This window comes from Coturnix japonica, chromosome 36 (assembly GCF_054131305.1).
Source record: "Coturnix japonica strain WE chromosome 36, WE-NBRP24, whole genome shotgun sequence".
Taxonomy (NCBI): domain Eukaryota; kingdom Metazoa; phylum Chordata; class Aves; order Galliformes; family Phasianidae; genus Coturnix; species Coturnix japonica.
In genome coordinates, this window is record NC_140698.1 from 3,480,452 (window position 1) to 3,495,626 (window position 15,175).

Here is a 15,175-nt window from a genome sequence, read left to right on the forward strand (position 1 = left end):
ATACCACAGAGCATTTCCTTTCATGCAGGCTGCTGCTTCTGAGCAAGGCCCTGAACACCAGTACCACAGTGTAGATGCAAGACCCAGCCAGGCTAAATCAAAGCATGCTTCTGGAAGGGGATGCATTCTGAAGAGTCGTTACGCTAATGAGAGGGCCACAAACATTCACTCAGCTAACTCCAAATCTCTGTGCCTTTGCAGGCCTAGGGTCTTGTTTGGTTCACAGAGACATGGTGGGTTGATTCTCAGCTCTGTACTGTAGCAAAGGGGGTACAGATTCTGCGTGACGGATGGGCAAGGAAGAAGAGAAAAGGCTGCTGCCATCCATGAGAGGGCACTGAGCTCTGCCTGGGGATGGCAGAGGAGCCAGCTGAGAACTGATGGAAAGGGCTCAGAGAGGAGAGCGGCAGATTCTGTTCCTTGCTTCCTGATCAGGAAGAACAAGAAGAAGGAACAGGCAGGAATCTGAGTTACAGCTGGGATGGAATTGTTTTCTTCAGACTGTCTGCTGTGGTGCAGTGTTTTGGTTCTTGGAGAAAACCATTGATAACACTCTGATGTTTACAGCTGCTGCTAAGCAGTGTTCTACAGAGCCAAGGCCATGGACAGTGGAGGGCACATGGAGCTGGGAGGGAACAGAGTGAGGACAGCTGACTGATAGTGGCCAAAGGGACGTTCTCTATCAGCTGACAGCAAGCAGAAATTGTATTGAAAGGGGTGGGAGTTCATCTCAGTCTCTTCACTGCCCAGGGTCCAGCTGAGCATCAGTCTGGTGGTGCTGAGCAAGTGCTTGTGCATCAGTTGTTACATACGATTCCATATCAACGGATATATAGTGATAACTATTACTCCTCTCCTTTTATCTCTCTTAGTAAACTGCTTTGTTACAGCCCACAAGTTGTACTTTTTTTCCCAGTTCTCATCCCCATCCCACTGGGAATTGGGCAGTGCACAAAGCACTGTGTGCTGCTGAGCCACATGTTGGGTTCAACAACCACAGTCATTTTGGTGCCTGATGTGAGGCTCCAAGGGTTGTGGTAACAGCACATCTGTCCAGAGTGGACAGGGCTTTGTGGGAGTTGGAGATGTGCAGGCCATGGTGCTGATAGTTTCCCTATTTGTGAAGCTTGCTGAGTCTTCTCATGAAGCTGCATTGCACAGGTCCTTACTTGCTGCTTGTTTTCCCTGCTGCATTATTTGTCAACTCTGGATGCTGGATTAGGGTATTTATTTTGCTATGCTGTTTGACCTTGGTTTGTACCACGATAAAATTGGCAAAGTGAAGTTTTGTGCACATTCAGCTCTTTGGACATCTTTGGGTTTTGGAAGTAATATTGTTGGTATGATTAGGAATTACACAATTTACACTGTCGTCTCTGTGAGCCCAGGGGTATTCAAGGAAAGACTGGATAATGTGTTGAGGGACATGGCTAAGTGGGAGCTATTGGTAATAGGTGAACGGTTGGATTGGATGATCTTTCAGGCCTTTTCCAGCCTTGGTGATTCTATGATTCTAGGATTGAGATTAAACAGTTATTCAGGAATATCACTGAGAGATCTGCCCCAAGGTGAGAAGGCTCTGCATGGCAGGGGGTGTGGGACGGTCTGGGCAGCTGCCTGGAGCGGTGGGCACCTCCAGGGCTTTGGAACTTCATCTCCGAGCAACTGCAGGATCCTGAAAAACTGGTAGAATATTGGGGGCAGGTCTGCAGTGGCACTGGTAATCCCAAACAGGCACAAATGACTGCAGTGTGCCAGATCTAGAGAGCTGGATCTGCTGACAGTGCTACAGCCTCTGCAACTCCTGGTACAGACAATGCAGTAGATCCAAGATTTTGCTACAAGTCCTGCGGTTGCTCCAAGCTCTGGACAGATCCCACTGTCACTCTGCCCCTCTGCAGTCACTCTTGCTGCAGGTCCTGTAGCTGTTCCAAGTATCGCCGAGAGAAAATGAAACAAATGCTGCCCAAGGGAGGTGCACTGTGCCAGGAGGTTCAGCCCTGCGGTGGCTCCAACCCCTCCAATGAGCCCAGTGGCTGCTCCAACTTACTCACAGGTCCTGTGGTGATTCCAGCTCTGACAATGAGCTCTGAGGTTGCTTCAACTCCTGCAACAGCCTGACAGTCACTTCAGCTCCTACAGTGAACCCTATGGCTCTTAAAACCCCTGCAATTAGTCCTGGACTTGCAAACAGATACACATAGGGATTAGTTTGTATATGTTTGCAACAGCTTATGTCGTATATGTGTGAAAATATACTAAATATATTATATATGTATATATATATTGTCATAATTATTATCCTTTTCTTTTTATCTCAACCCATAAACCTTAAACCACAGGACTGCCCCGAGTCTCTTACTGATCTCATTGGGATTATACAATCTGATCTGGTCACACAGTGAAGAGCATCAGAAGATCTTGAGGTCTTCTCAGGGAGCAGCTGCTGAGGTATATTCCTTACACCAGCTTTGGAAGAGGCCTCCAGTTCTCTGGTCCTGCTCTGAAGCAGCCCTCTTGTTATGGCAGTGCCAGCAAGGAGACCAGCCCTGACACAGCCATTCATGTTGCCGGCTACTGACTGCAGCCCCAGAGTGCTGCTGTAGAGACAACTGGACTGTTGTGAGACACACAAGTCCTTGAGCCTGCACAAATGAGAAGAGTTGAGAGCACTGTGGCAGTGTAAAGAGAGCAGGATTGAAAAGAGAATGTTGTGCAGCTGTCTGTTACTGTCCCCCCGACCCAGACCCGAACAATGTAGGAAGAGGGAAGAGATAAAGAAAAGTCAATTTTGAAAACTTTTTATTTATCTCTTAACCTAATCAGGAAATCTGGTTCAATGTTTACTTGAGCTCTTGGAGTGAGAAAATGGAAAGTAGGCCGGAAAGAAGAGAAATAATTTGCAACATTTGTCTCCAGATTTCTGTATCATACATGATCAAAAAAGTATATATGCATAAAATATAAAGAACCATCACTGGGAATCCTATGAGGAAGATGTGCATTTTATGGAAGCTGGAATAGTGCGTATTGCAAAACCTTCCTGAGAGAATGCTTGATCTCCCTGTTCCTCACGCTGTAGATAATAGGGTTCAGTGTTGGAGGAACCACTGCATACAGAACTGCCACTGTCAGATCCAGAATTGGGGAAGAAATGGAGGGGGGTTTCAGGTAGGCAAAAAAGGCAGTGCTGACAAATAGGGAGACCACGGCCAGGTGAGGGAGGCATGTGGAAAAGGCTTTGTGCTGTCCCTGCTCAGAGGGCATCCTCAGCACAGCCATGAAGATGTGCACATAGGACACAACTATGAAAACAAAGCAACCAAAGACTAAACTGGCATTAAAAATGAGAAACACAAATTCCATGAGGTAGGAGCCAGAGCAGGAGAGCTTGAGTATCTGGGGGATTTCACAGAAAAACTGGTTCACAACATTGCCTTGGCAGAGAGGCAGTGAAAACGTACTGGCAGTGTGCAGCAGGGAATTGAGAACCCCAGAGCCACAGGCAGCTGCTGCCATGGTGGCACAAGCTCTGCTGTCCATCAAGGTCCCGTAGTGCAGGGGCTTGCAGATGGCAACGTAGCGGTCATAGGACATGATGGTGAGAAGGGAATACTCTGCTGAGATGAAGAAGAGAAAGAAAAAGAGCTGTGCAGCACATCCTGTGTAGGAGATGGCCCTGGTGTCCCAGAGGGCGTTGGCCATGGCTTTGGGGAGAGTGGTGGAGATGCAGCCCAGGTCGAGGAGGGCCAGGTTGAGGAGGAAGAAGTACATGGGGGTGTGCAGGCGGCGGTCGCAGGCTACGGCTGTGCTGATGAGGCCGTTGCCCAGGAGGGCAGCCAGGTAGATGCCCAGGAAGAGCCAGAAGTGCAGGAGCTGCAGCTGCCGCGTGTCTGCCAATGGCAGCAGGAGGAACTCACTGATGGAGCTGCTGTTGGGCATCTGCTGTTGTTGGGCTTGGAGTCCTGTTCAGAGTGCAGAAGATAATGACAAGTCCAGACCATTCTCAGACACACTCTTCCTGATGTATTATGAAATGATGTATTATTAAATCATGAAATGAAATTCTACTATGACAATGTTCATTTAGCACCATTATTTGAATTTAATTTCATGAATTTCAGCATTCCTTAAGCAAATAAAGCATATAGAGCCTTAACCTTCCTCTCATTTTCTGATCTTATTCCATATCCCTGGATATTTTTGTCTGTTTTATGTCTCATACCTTTGCCCGCACTTCTCTTAGTGTCCCCAATCCCAATCTCTGTGCACTTTGTCTTAGAGAAATTTGCCTGTTGGCATGATAAGTGCATTATACACATCAACAGAAAATGATGATAATTTTAACTAGAATCACCCTTCAAGAGAGGAGAAGCTGAAAGCACAGCCTGTGTGACTGTTCACAAAACAAGCGATTGATTGCAGAAAAATTCAGGAGTCTCAGAGCTGTGTTCAAAGTTGACAGCCCCTTTTAGATTTCTGCCTCCAATCCTTTTTGCCTTCCCTCAGAACAGGAAATGGAAAATCCCTGCCTTGGCTCTGCTCTTGCAAAACATTCTGTTGTGCAGTGGAGCTGTGATCCCCCTGCCGCTGGCTGCAGCTGTGGCAGCAGAAGCCCTGACGGGGGACTCTTTCCCCCCACACGTCTCCCCGCAGCGCCCTGGGCAGTTCCCCTGGCAGGCTGAGTGCTGAGCCTGGCAGGTGGCAGCGTCTCTGCCTCAGCACACAGCCGCTGGGGCACAGCAGGGACCCTGCTCTGCAGGACAGCCCTGAGCACCCACCTGCAGAGACCTGGCTGCACAGCCCGCAGCCATCTTGGTCCACACATCCCTCAGGGCTGTGCTTTCATACTGCAGCATGGAAGCCCACTGTCAAAGCAGAAGTCTTTTTCCAAAGAAAAGTAACATGCAGTGCCTGCAACCAGATCTGCTATGGGATGTCTCAGTTTTAGTTAACACTCTATGAATAGCAGCTGCATTGTCTTCAATGAGACTTACCGTGTCATGGTCAGTGAGCAATGTTCCTGTTGCCAGCTCACAGCCTGCTCACACCATACACATCCTGGAAACTCTCTCCCCTTTCTCTCCTCTCCTTCTGTCAGCTGCAGGCTGTGCTGTGCACAAGAGCTGCTCCTGGAAACAGCTGTCTCTCTGCAGCACCATCCACTTGTATGAGCTACCTGAGTCCCAGGAGTGTGGCACAGCTCAGCACACCAGAGGATTTGAATTTCTCTTCCTCACTGCTTCCCCTGGAGATTTCCCTGGGGCTCCAGGGCTGAAAGCTCCTGACAGACAGAAGGGTCATCTCTGCACAGGCATATGGGTGTCAGATCAAGTATTCACCAGTGGACTAACTCATTCCAGAAGCATGGTTTTGAGTTGCGGAATCAAACTCTATAATCCAGAGTTAGATTATAAAGTAGGAATACGTTTATTAGGCACTGGGTGCAAAGGGGATCACTCCTATCTTGCACAGCAGCAAGCAGAAGTGATACATATTTGAAAGCCAAGCTGATACATATCCAACAAATTTCCTGGAACTCATCTACATATTCATTGTTTCCAGTAACTCATTTACATTCTGCCCTTCAATCTGGTGCACGTGCTGTTTATAGCGGGGGTCTCCCTCCAGCAGTCATGGGGATGAAGTCAGACGTCTTTCTTGCAAAGGCTCAAAGTCTTCCTTGCTCTGTCCTTTTTACCCTTTCTTGTTTGATAGAAGTAGTCTGGTTCTGGCCTACTTCTTGAGACATGTTCCTTTTAGTGTGCAGGATGTTCTTCCCTTGTCTTAACTGCACATCCTACTTGTTTATGGGCCCATGTACCTAACTTTTGACTTTGAGATCTCTTTTACTATGCCAGTTTGTCCTAACAGATCGTGTTTGCCTAGCAGAAGTGCAAATGCCTCATCTGGAAAGCTCTGCTCCTGGCCCTTAATAAAAAAGACACGCTGACAAGGACAGGGACCCTCTGACTTCCCATTTGCAGGGCTGTCATTCAGCTGAGGCAGTCAGTGCGGGTCTCTCATCTTCAGATGTAAAACCCAGGGGTTGAAATGAGATTCGGTTCCCCACAGAAGCATGGGAGATGGGACTCCTCTTTGCTTAGAGCAGATGTGCACATGAGTTGCTGCTGTTGGAAGGCTAAAAAACACCTGGGATTGAATCTGGCAATGGTGATAAAGGCTTTTTAAAGTACGCTAACAGGAAAAGGAAGACTAGGGAGAATGTAGGTCCTGTACTATGTGACGGGGGGTATTCTGGTAACCAAGGATGCTGAGAAGGTGGAGATACTGAAGACCTTCTTTGCTTCTGTCTTCAGTGAGAAAGGTCACCCTCAGGAATCCCATACCCTGGAGCTTACTGAGAGGGTCTGGGAAATGAAAGACTTCCTTTAGTCAAGGAAGAGGTAGCCCTTGAGCGCCTAGGCCACACCGATGTTCATAAAGCCATGGGATCTGAAGGGGTGCATTTGCGGGTGCTGAGAGAGCTGGTGGAGGTCGCTGCTGAGCCGCTCTCTGTAATGTATCAGAGGTCTTGGAGAACTGGGGTGATGCCTGAAGACTGGTGTTGCCTTGTGTAAGGTAACCTAAAGAACTACGTCCATCATTGAGAATGTGCATCTGACGGCCCCATGACCAAGTTACACGCTGATCACACCAATATGGTGAGCTGTAAAATGGCGTTTAATGAACCGTGTGAGACCCTTATATAGGGCTCAAATTTCAGCCTCATACATATACATTACCGAGCACGGGGAGGCCTATCGCGTTACATCCCGTGAGTTCGTGCCGCCTAATACATCATTTCCCCCTCTCCATGCTCGATAAAGTATGCCCCGTTACATCCCGAACGCTAATCCTTAATCCTAATATAAAAATGTTAGTCTCTATAATTTAAACTTAATAAGTTATCTAAAAAGTGAGGTAGACAAACTACAGAGGTAGGTAGTGCAATATCTAATAACATCAGTAGTTTTCTAATGATTATATCCAAGGCATCTTGGGTTTATACAGTTCCTTCTTCTTCTCAATTCTATCATACGCTGTAAACAACCCTGGACACACTGAAACAAACAAGGTAAGCAAATCATTAAAGCTAAAAAGAATAAAATACCTATGATTAATACTTTGAGAAACTGCTTAAGCCATGGGCCCAGATTACCAAACAGTCCCTCCAACCAGCTTCCGAATGCATCATCTATTGCGATCTTCTTCGTGTGTTCTTGCATCCATTCCAACTTCCTATGTATCGAATCGCTGTGGTCGCTCAGATTGAAACAACACATCCCTTCAAAGTCCTTGCACCCGTGCCCTTGAGCAAGCAGCAGAAAGTCAATTGCAGCTCTATTTTGAAGAACAGCGTGTCTGATGTTGTTAACGTCCATCAGGAGTTCCGACAGGACTGCTGTGGTGACATTAGCTTGCTTCACGGACCAACATGCCAATCTCTCAATTTCTCTTAGGGCCTGGGCTGAAGCTACTCCCGGAGCTAAGACGGATGCAAAGATTCTAGCTGTGGGACCCCACAGCTGAACCTCATCACTACAATCCTGGTCCAATGTTTTTATTGACCTTTTCTGGCGTCGAGCTCGATCGATCTTTTTCATAACACTTATCATTGCAGTGTGATTGGGAGCCAACAAGGTCAGCTTTCCCAAATAACACGGCCCCCCAACTGGATTCTTTGGTATCCCTTGCCAAGCTCTATCCCCACATATCAAAAATATGTCCTTAGGAAGGGCCTTGGCTGTACCATTGCAGTTTATTCCTTCCCCAGCTAAAGGTTCTTTTCGAGAACAACAACCAGAACATGCCAGATCGTCAGGGCCCCAGTAGCATGAGAGATTATAGGTGGACCCGTTAGGATGACGTACCACATACTTCTGATTGTAAGAGAGCCACCTCCCACCCTGCTTTATGCATTGGTCTGCAAATCCATTCTTGGAGCCATCCCCGGAGCAGGGATGGGAGAATCCCTCCACCCTTTCAGCTGAGAAACCACAATATGCCCCTGACAAGCTATATATGTCAAATTGAATGGGGTTAAGTAAAGTAAAGGGTTCCGACCCAGTTGTTCCCGAGAATGGTGCCCCATTCCCGAGTAGGCCTTCCCATACCCTGCGATTGGACAGTTGACCCGGTGTCCTAAAACCCGAAAAATACAAACATCTAACCGGGCGTTCCCACTTTTGAGAGTTCTTATTCCATGTTACGTTACCAACCGATTGGGATCCAAGAAGCTGCAACTCTGGTGGATCCCAGGGCAAGGAGGTGTTCAAGGATCTAATAAAACATGCAGACATTCTGGCCCAGTCAGTGAATTTAGACTCAAATGCTTTCATAAAGAAAACTTTGTCCACTGCATCTCTCTTGCAGTTGTTCTTATGCACATATCCGTTAAACTCCTTTGGGTCCCACCTGGGTACACCTATAAGGCATGTTCTAAACGGTGATGTGGCTGACTGCAGGCTAAGGCAGAAATCTTTCTGCCCAGTTCGATTAGACCATGTAACCCAAATATTTTCTGGTTGTGATGTTAAGTGAGTACCCTCTCCCCCGGTAATGAATGCAATTACACAAAGACACACAGCAAGTGATACAACAGATGTCCTTCTCGTTGGTACTAGCAGCAGTTCTTTATCTGTTCTTTTTCCTTTTTCTGAAGAGTCACTTTTATGAGCCTTTTGCTTCAGGCAATCCTTTATAACAGAAGTCAGCGCTTCCTTAGGCAGTTCCGATCCTTCTACTGCCCATATCAATCGATTGGCAAACTCAGAGAATGACTCTGAGGGACCCTGCATAATCTCTGACCACGGGGCTACAGGCTCTGCTTTTCTTATAAAGTGTATAAAAGCAGAGGTAGCTGCCCCCGTGGTGGCAAGCAGCTCTCCTGGGCGGAGGTCTCTAAGCTGCCTCTCTGCAGATCCAGCCAAATCCGCAGATGAACCTGAAAGCCTCATTAAATCAGTTTTTGGATCTCCCTCCTTCCCATTTGCTGGATGCTGTGGATCGCGCGCAGCCTGTGCTAAAACAGCTTTGAGTTGTATTATCCACTCCTCCTTCCACACAGTAAACTGTACTGGTTCGAGGGCTACTCTCATAAGGCTTTCAATATCATATGGGAGTAGGGGACCTGGGGCTACGAGAGCCTCAAAGGCACTCATTGTCATCGGGGATCTCAATCCCTTTTTGTCAATCGCCTCTATAAACCGAGCAACTGCTTTTGCTTCCAAAGGTACCCAAACCGGTCCCTCCTGTTTGACTACAATTGGGAACACCGCCCAGTCCCGCTCCTTGAGCCCCACCTCTCGCATTGTATCGCAAATGTCAGTCCAATCAGTGGGCTTACGCGATATCTCTCGCTCCTCCCACTTCTCCCCCCTCCTCCGGGGAACCACGACCGACTGGGTGGGGACAGGCAATTCCTTCCGTTCCTCCCCTTTCTCCTCCCCCTTCGCGGGAGACGAAACCGACGGGGTGAAGGCAGACAGGACCTTTTGTTCCTCCCCTTTCTCCTCCCCCTCCTCGGGAGGCGAAACCAAAGGGGTAGGGGCAGGCAGTACCTTTCGTTCCTCCCCTTTCGGGGAATGAGGTCCCTCCTCCGGGGACGGGTCTAGGGGTGGCTTAACGCCTCCACGGCGCGCCTCCCCCCATGACTCTCCCTCCCTCGGACAGGACCCACCCCCCTCAGGTGAACGAAAGCTCTGCAAACAGGGGTATAGGCGGGGATAATATGGCGGCCCCTCCCCAGATGAGGCAACTTCCGCCATCCCTTCCGGAGTTGTTTCGGGCACCGCCATGGCCATTGTGAAAACGGCCGGCGTGGTCGGCGCCATCTTGGGTACGGAGTCGCCGCAAGGGAGCGGTTCCTCCGCACCCTCCGGGACCCCAGACGTCCCGGAACCTACCCCAAAAACCCCATTCGCGACTGCCTGGATCTTTTTCTCCTCCTTAGCCGCTTTAAGCGCACCCAGGACCAAAACCCAGGTTTTTAACTCCTCCGCCTTATAATCGTTTGTTGCTCTTAGGAGCAGGGCAGCGGTGAAAGATTCCCACCGCTCCGAATCGAGCAAATTACAAGGGGAGGGTGAAAGCTCCGCTTCCTGCAAAAAAGTAATAACGGCAACAATCTCCTTCTTAGAAGGAGCATTCCTACCGCAGTGGGTTTTACAAACCCGTAATAGTACCTTTGTGACGGAATCCATGTTTTTTCTGGTGCTCGACACCGTACGTCCTCGCACCCTTTGTATATATACCCGGGCCCAAAGTCCCACGGTCTTCCACGGTCTCACCGCAGGATAATCAGTAGCTGCAGCCAATATATCGCCCCTCCGGCGCTTCCACGGGATCTAACCGTAGGATTCGCGTCTGTCTCGCGGTTAGCCGTCGCACACTCACTCTCAGGACGTCCTCACACGGGGCACCAATTGTTGCCTTGTGTAAGGTAACCTAAAGAACTACGTCCATCATTGAGAATGTGCATCTGACGGCCCCATGACCAAGTTACACGCTGATCACACCAATATGGTGAGCTGTAAAATGGCGTTTAATGAACCGTGTGAGACCCTTATATAGGGCTCAAATTTCAGCCTCATACATATACATTACCGAGCACGGGGAGGCCTATCGCGTTACATCCCGTGAGTTCGTGCCGCCTAATACATCAGACTGGAGGATGGCCAGTGTCAGTCCGGTCTTCAGAAAGGGCAAGAAGGAAGACCCGGGTAATTATAGGCCAGTCAGCCTCACCTCTGTCCCAGGGAAGGTGATGGAACAGCTTGTGCTGGATGCCATCTCCAGACAACTGGGAGATAAGGAGGTTATCAGGAGTCCTCAGCATGGGTTCACCAAGGGGAGGTCATGATCGACCAACCTGGTGGCTTTTTATGAAGATGTCACTAGCTGAGTGGACGGGGGGAGAGCAGTAGATGTAGTCTACCTTGATTTCAGTAAGGCTTTTGATACTGTCCCCCATGACATCCTTATAACAAAGCTGAGGAAATATGGGATAGATGAGCGGACAGTGAAGTGGGTCGAGAATTGGCTGACTGGCAGAGTGCAGAGGGTTGTTGTTGGCGGTGCGGTGTCTGGCTGGAGGCCTGTAACTAGTGGCATCCCCCAGGGGTTTGTACTGGGTCCGGTCTTGTTCAACGGCTTCATCAATGACCTTGATGAGGGGATAGTGACCACCCTCAGCAAGTTTGCTGATGACACGAAGTTGGGAGGATTGGCTGACACGCCTGAAGGCTGTGCTGCCATTCAGCGGGACCTGGACAGGCTGGAGAGCTGGGCAGTAAGAAACCAGATGAGGTTTAACAAAAGCAAGTGTAGAGTCTTGCACCTGGGTAGAAATAATTGCATGCACCAGTACAGGCTGGGGGAAGACCTTCTGGAGAGGAGATCTGCTGAGAGGGACCTGGGCATCCTGGTGGACAACAGATTGACCATGAGCCAGCAGTGTGCCCTTGTAGCCAAAAAAGAAAATGGCATACTGGGGTGCATTAAAAAGAGCGTGTCCAGCAGGTCAAAGGAGGTTATCCTCCCCCTCTACTCTGCCCTGGTGTCCGAGACGGCCATCCAAGATGACAGCACAGACTTTGACCAGCTGCTGACATGGATCAGCCAGGGTGAGTCTGGGGGCAGCAGAGCTGCTGGGGGGGTGTCTGCACCGAGTGGCTGAGTGGGAAAGCTGGAACTGCCCCACTGGGCATTTTCTTCCTTCCTTTTCCAGAAGAGACACCCAGCAGCAACAGACGTGAGGACGACATGGAAATGGACAGTTTCCTCACCTGCATTCTTGGTGAGTTTGTGGCTTACAGAAGTGATTGACGGGTGGCTGTCTGCACCCAGCAGGTGTGGGAAGGCTGCCATCATCCTTCTGCTCTGGGGGATGCTCTTGCTTTTTCAGAAGCGATGAGTGCTCTGGAGGTCCCCCAGCACAACCAGGGCCTGCCTGCAGTCACAAGAGAGGGGACCAAAGAGAATAAGAACAACACAGAGCACCCTGACTCCCCGGGAGCCAGCAGGGAGCTCAGCAAAGAGCCCAATCCTGAATCAGGGCTCCTCACAAACCCGCTCTGGCGGCAGCCAGCATCACCTGAGCTGCCTGAGCCAATCCCCCTGGCTGCCCCCGCACCTCCGTCGCCCCGCACCGCACATCTGATGGAAGAGGCGCGGCGGAGGCAGCCCCGGGTGCATCTCAGACGCCTGGCACTGCCACCCGGGTGCATCTCCTGCCGGCTGGCAGACAAGGACAAGCAGCACGGGGACAGCAGCCAGCCGGCCAAGCACCCCATGCCTCCTCTGATGCAAACTGGACAGCTCATGGAGGAGGCACGGCGAAGGCAGCCCCGAGTGCTTCTCACCCACCTGGCACTGCCCACCCCCCTGGCTGCCCCCGCACCTCCGTCGCCCTGCACTGCACACCTGATGGAGGAGGCACGGCGGAGGCAGCCCCGGGTGCTGCTCAGCCGCCTTTGACATCCACCCAGCTGCATTTCCTGCCAAATGGCAGACAAGCAGCACGGGGACAGCAGCCAGCCGGCTAAGTGCCCAGCACCCACCTGCACCACCACAAGAGGCCAGAGCAGCGGGCACAAGCAGCACACTGGCAGCCAGTGTCCCCGCCACAACCAGGAAGCCACCGCGCTGCCAGCATGTTCCAGGACACAACCACCGGCGCCAGGCGGAGCTGCCTGTGTCAGCACGGCGGCCGGCAGGAGGACTTGGTGCCCATCACACCCCAACAGCGGCTCCAGCGGGAGATGACCAGGAAACCAGCCCACTTGATGGAGCAGGAGACGTGGCCGTAACCGACCAAGGCGCTTCCCTGTAGCCCTGGGCTCCTGGCCGGCCCCCACCACACCCAGAGAGCAGCAGCAGTGTTCCAGGGGCACCAGCACCGGCCCCAGCCCTACCCCTCCCAAACTGGGCTGTCCGCAAACAGCATTTTGGACTGTGGCACTGCGGGGCTCTGAAGCTGATGGACCGACAAAGCGTTGCACTGTCAAAGCTCCGGGCTGGGAAATGCTGGGTGGGGGGTGGGAAATGGTTGGGGGGGAAGGGGTGGGAATTCTTGGGGTGGCCAATATCAGGGTGGGAATTGGGGGTGGCTGGCGGGTGGGAATTGGGGGTGGGGAATTTTTGGGGTGGGGGAGTGGTTGGGGGGCGGGAGTTTGGGGTGGGAATTCATGGGAATTGGCGGTGGGACCTTTTTGGGGTGGGCAATGAAATGGGGTGGGCTGTACTCTGCTACTGGTAGGGTGGGAATCTGGGGGGCCGTTGTAATACCAGAAGAATTTTACAGAGCAGCAGCCATGCATCAAGAGAAGGGCTTCACAGAGCAGCAGCTGTGGAGGGAGAAACAGCATGAGAAACAAGGACACCTCTAGGAAAAGAATGAGTAGCTCGCGGCTTTCAAGGCGGGTCTTTGTAGGGGGGGTTGTTATTGCGGTAGCTTTCCTCCAATTGGTGTGTATGGTTTTAAATGCCCTCGTCTGTCTGCTATAAAAGCATGGCTTTTCGGGCAGTCGATGGACGCAGCCATATTTAACCATACTGCAGTCTGGCTGTTTGTCCTAGCACGCTGACCTTTTGCCTTCAGGTTCACCAACTACTGTCTCAGGAACCAGAGTTATTAGGCATTATCCAGGTTATCGTGTGCTTCTACTAATTTAATAGATTGGACGTGAATCCAATAGGATCTGATGTTACCAGTGGTGCTGGAATCTGCGGCAATAATCATTGAATGTATTAGTAATGCTCGGTTATGATGCTATTACCTCTCTTATATCCAACTAATTTGGATTTTTCAAATATGACCACGCATCACTTGAGAGGAAGGCGCATGCTCATAGAACTGAATGGGAGAGTTGATTTCATTTTCCAAGCAGGTGTTCCACTTGGGCTCAGTATCATGCACTGGCCATGCGGATATGGAGTACAACTGGAAGAAATCCCTCAGACCCTGAATGCAGGAGAGAATGTGTGCTGGGTGAGAGAGGAAAGGTGCACTTTGAAGCAGGGGACGCCCTGCTGGCACTGCCTGTCGCATCCACCACCAACACGGTTTGCTCTTTATCCTGCTCCACAGCTGCTGCTCTGTCATGTCCTTCTCTTGATCCATGGCTGCTGCCATTCTTCTTGGATTACAACAGGGGGCTGGGAGGTTTTTTTGCACAGGGAGGGAACTATTGGTGGGAGGGAGCGGGAGGGGGGGGCGAGAAGTTGATTGGGGGTGGGAGTTTTAGGGGGTGGGATCAGAAGAATTGTTAGGGTGGGAAATGGTTGGGAATACTGTCATTTCTTGACTGTTTGGTATGTTCAATTATGCCTTGCATTCACTTTGCTATACCTCTGCCTGCGGCCATTTATTCAGTTACAAAGCCCACCTCCCCAGTCTGGGCAGCAGAAAGGGCAGTGTCCCAGATCTGCCACCACCATTGGACCCATCCCTCCCCTCCTCAGTCAGTTCTGCGTGGGAATGGAGGGATGAGAAAGGGGGATGGACGGGAATTCTGGGAGAGCTGAGTGGCTCAGCCTGGAGTGGAGGAGGCTCACTGCCATCCCAGACACAGCCATCAGTCCCCAGGTGCAGAGAGGACTGAGCCAGGCTGCACCCTGCAGCACCCAGCAGCAGGATCCCAGTCTGAGGCCTGCCTAGGTCGTGTGGCTGCGCTGCAGGCTGAGCTATGGAGAAAGCCCCACTTGGAGATTTCTTCGCTCCCTGAATGTTCCCCCCTTTCTCCATCTTGCTCTGCTCCATCCCCAGCCGCAGCCCGGCGTCCCCGACATGTTGCTGTGCTTGCAGAGCTGGACTTGGCCCTTGACCTGTACAGGCCCCTGTCCCCACCTGTCGGATATCCACCTTGCCTTCTCACCCCTCTCTCTAGATCCAGTTCATGCCCCATCTATCTCACCTCCATGTCCCACCTACGTCCTCTCTACGTCTTTTGGTCTCCCCCAAACCACCCTCACGGTGCCTTACCTCCTGGCAGGCTCAGGGAAGGAGCACCCGGTGCCCTGAGCCCACAGGCCCAGCCCTGCACAGCACTGCACACAGCACTGTCATGGCGGCGCCCGGTGCTGCCACACAGCATCCTGGGAGTGGTAGTTCCTGCGGGGCCTGCAGCTCCCAGCAGGCCCTGCAGCTCCCAGCAGGCCCGGGTGAGGGCAG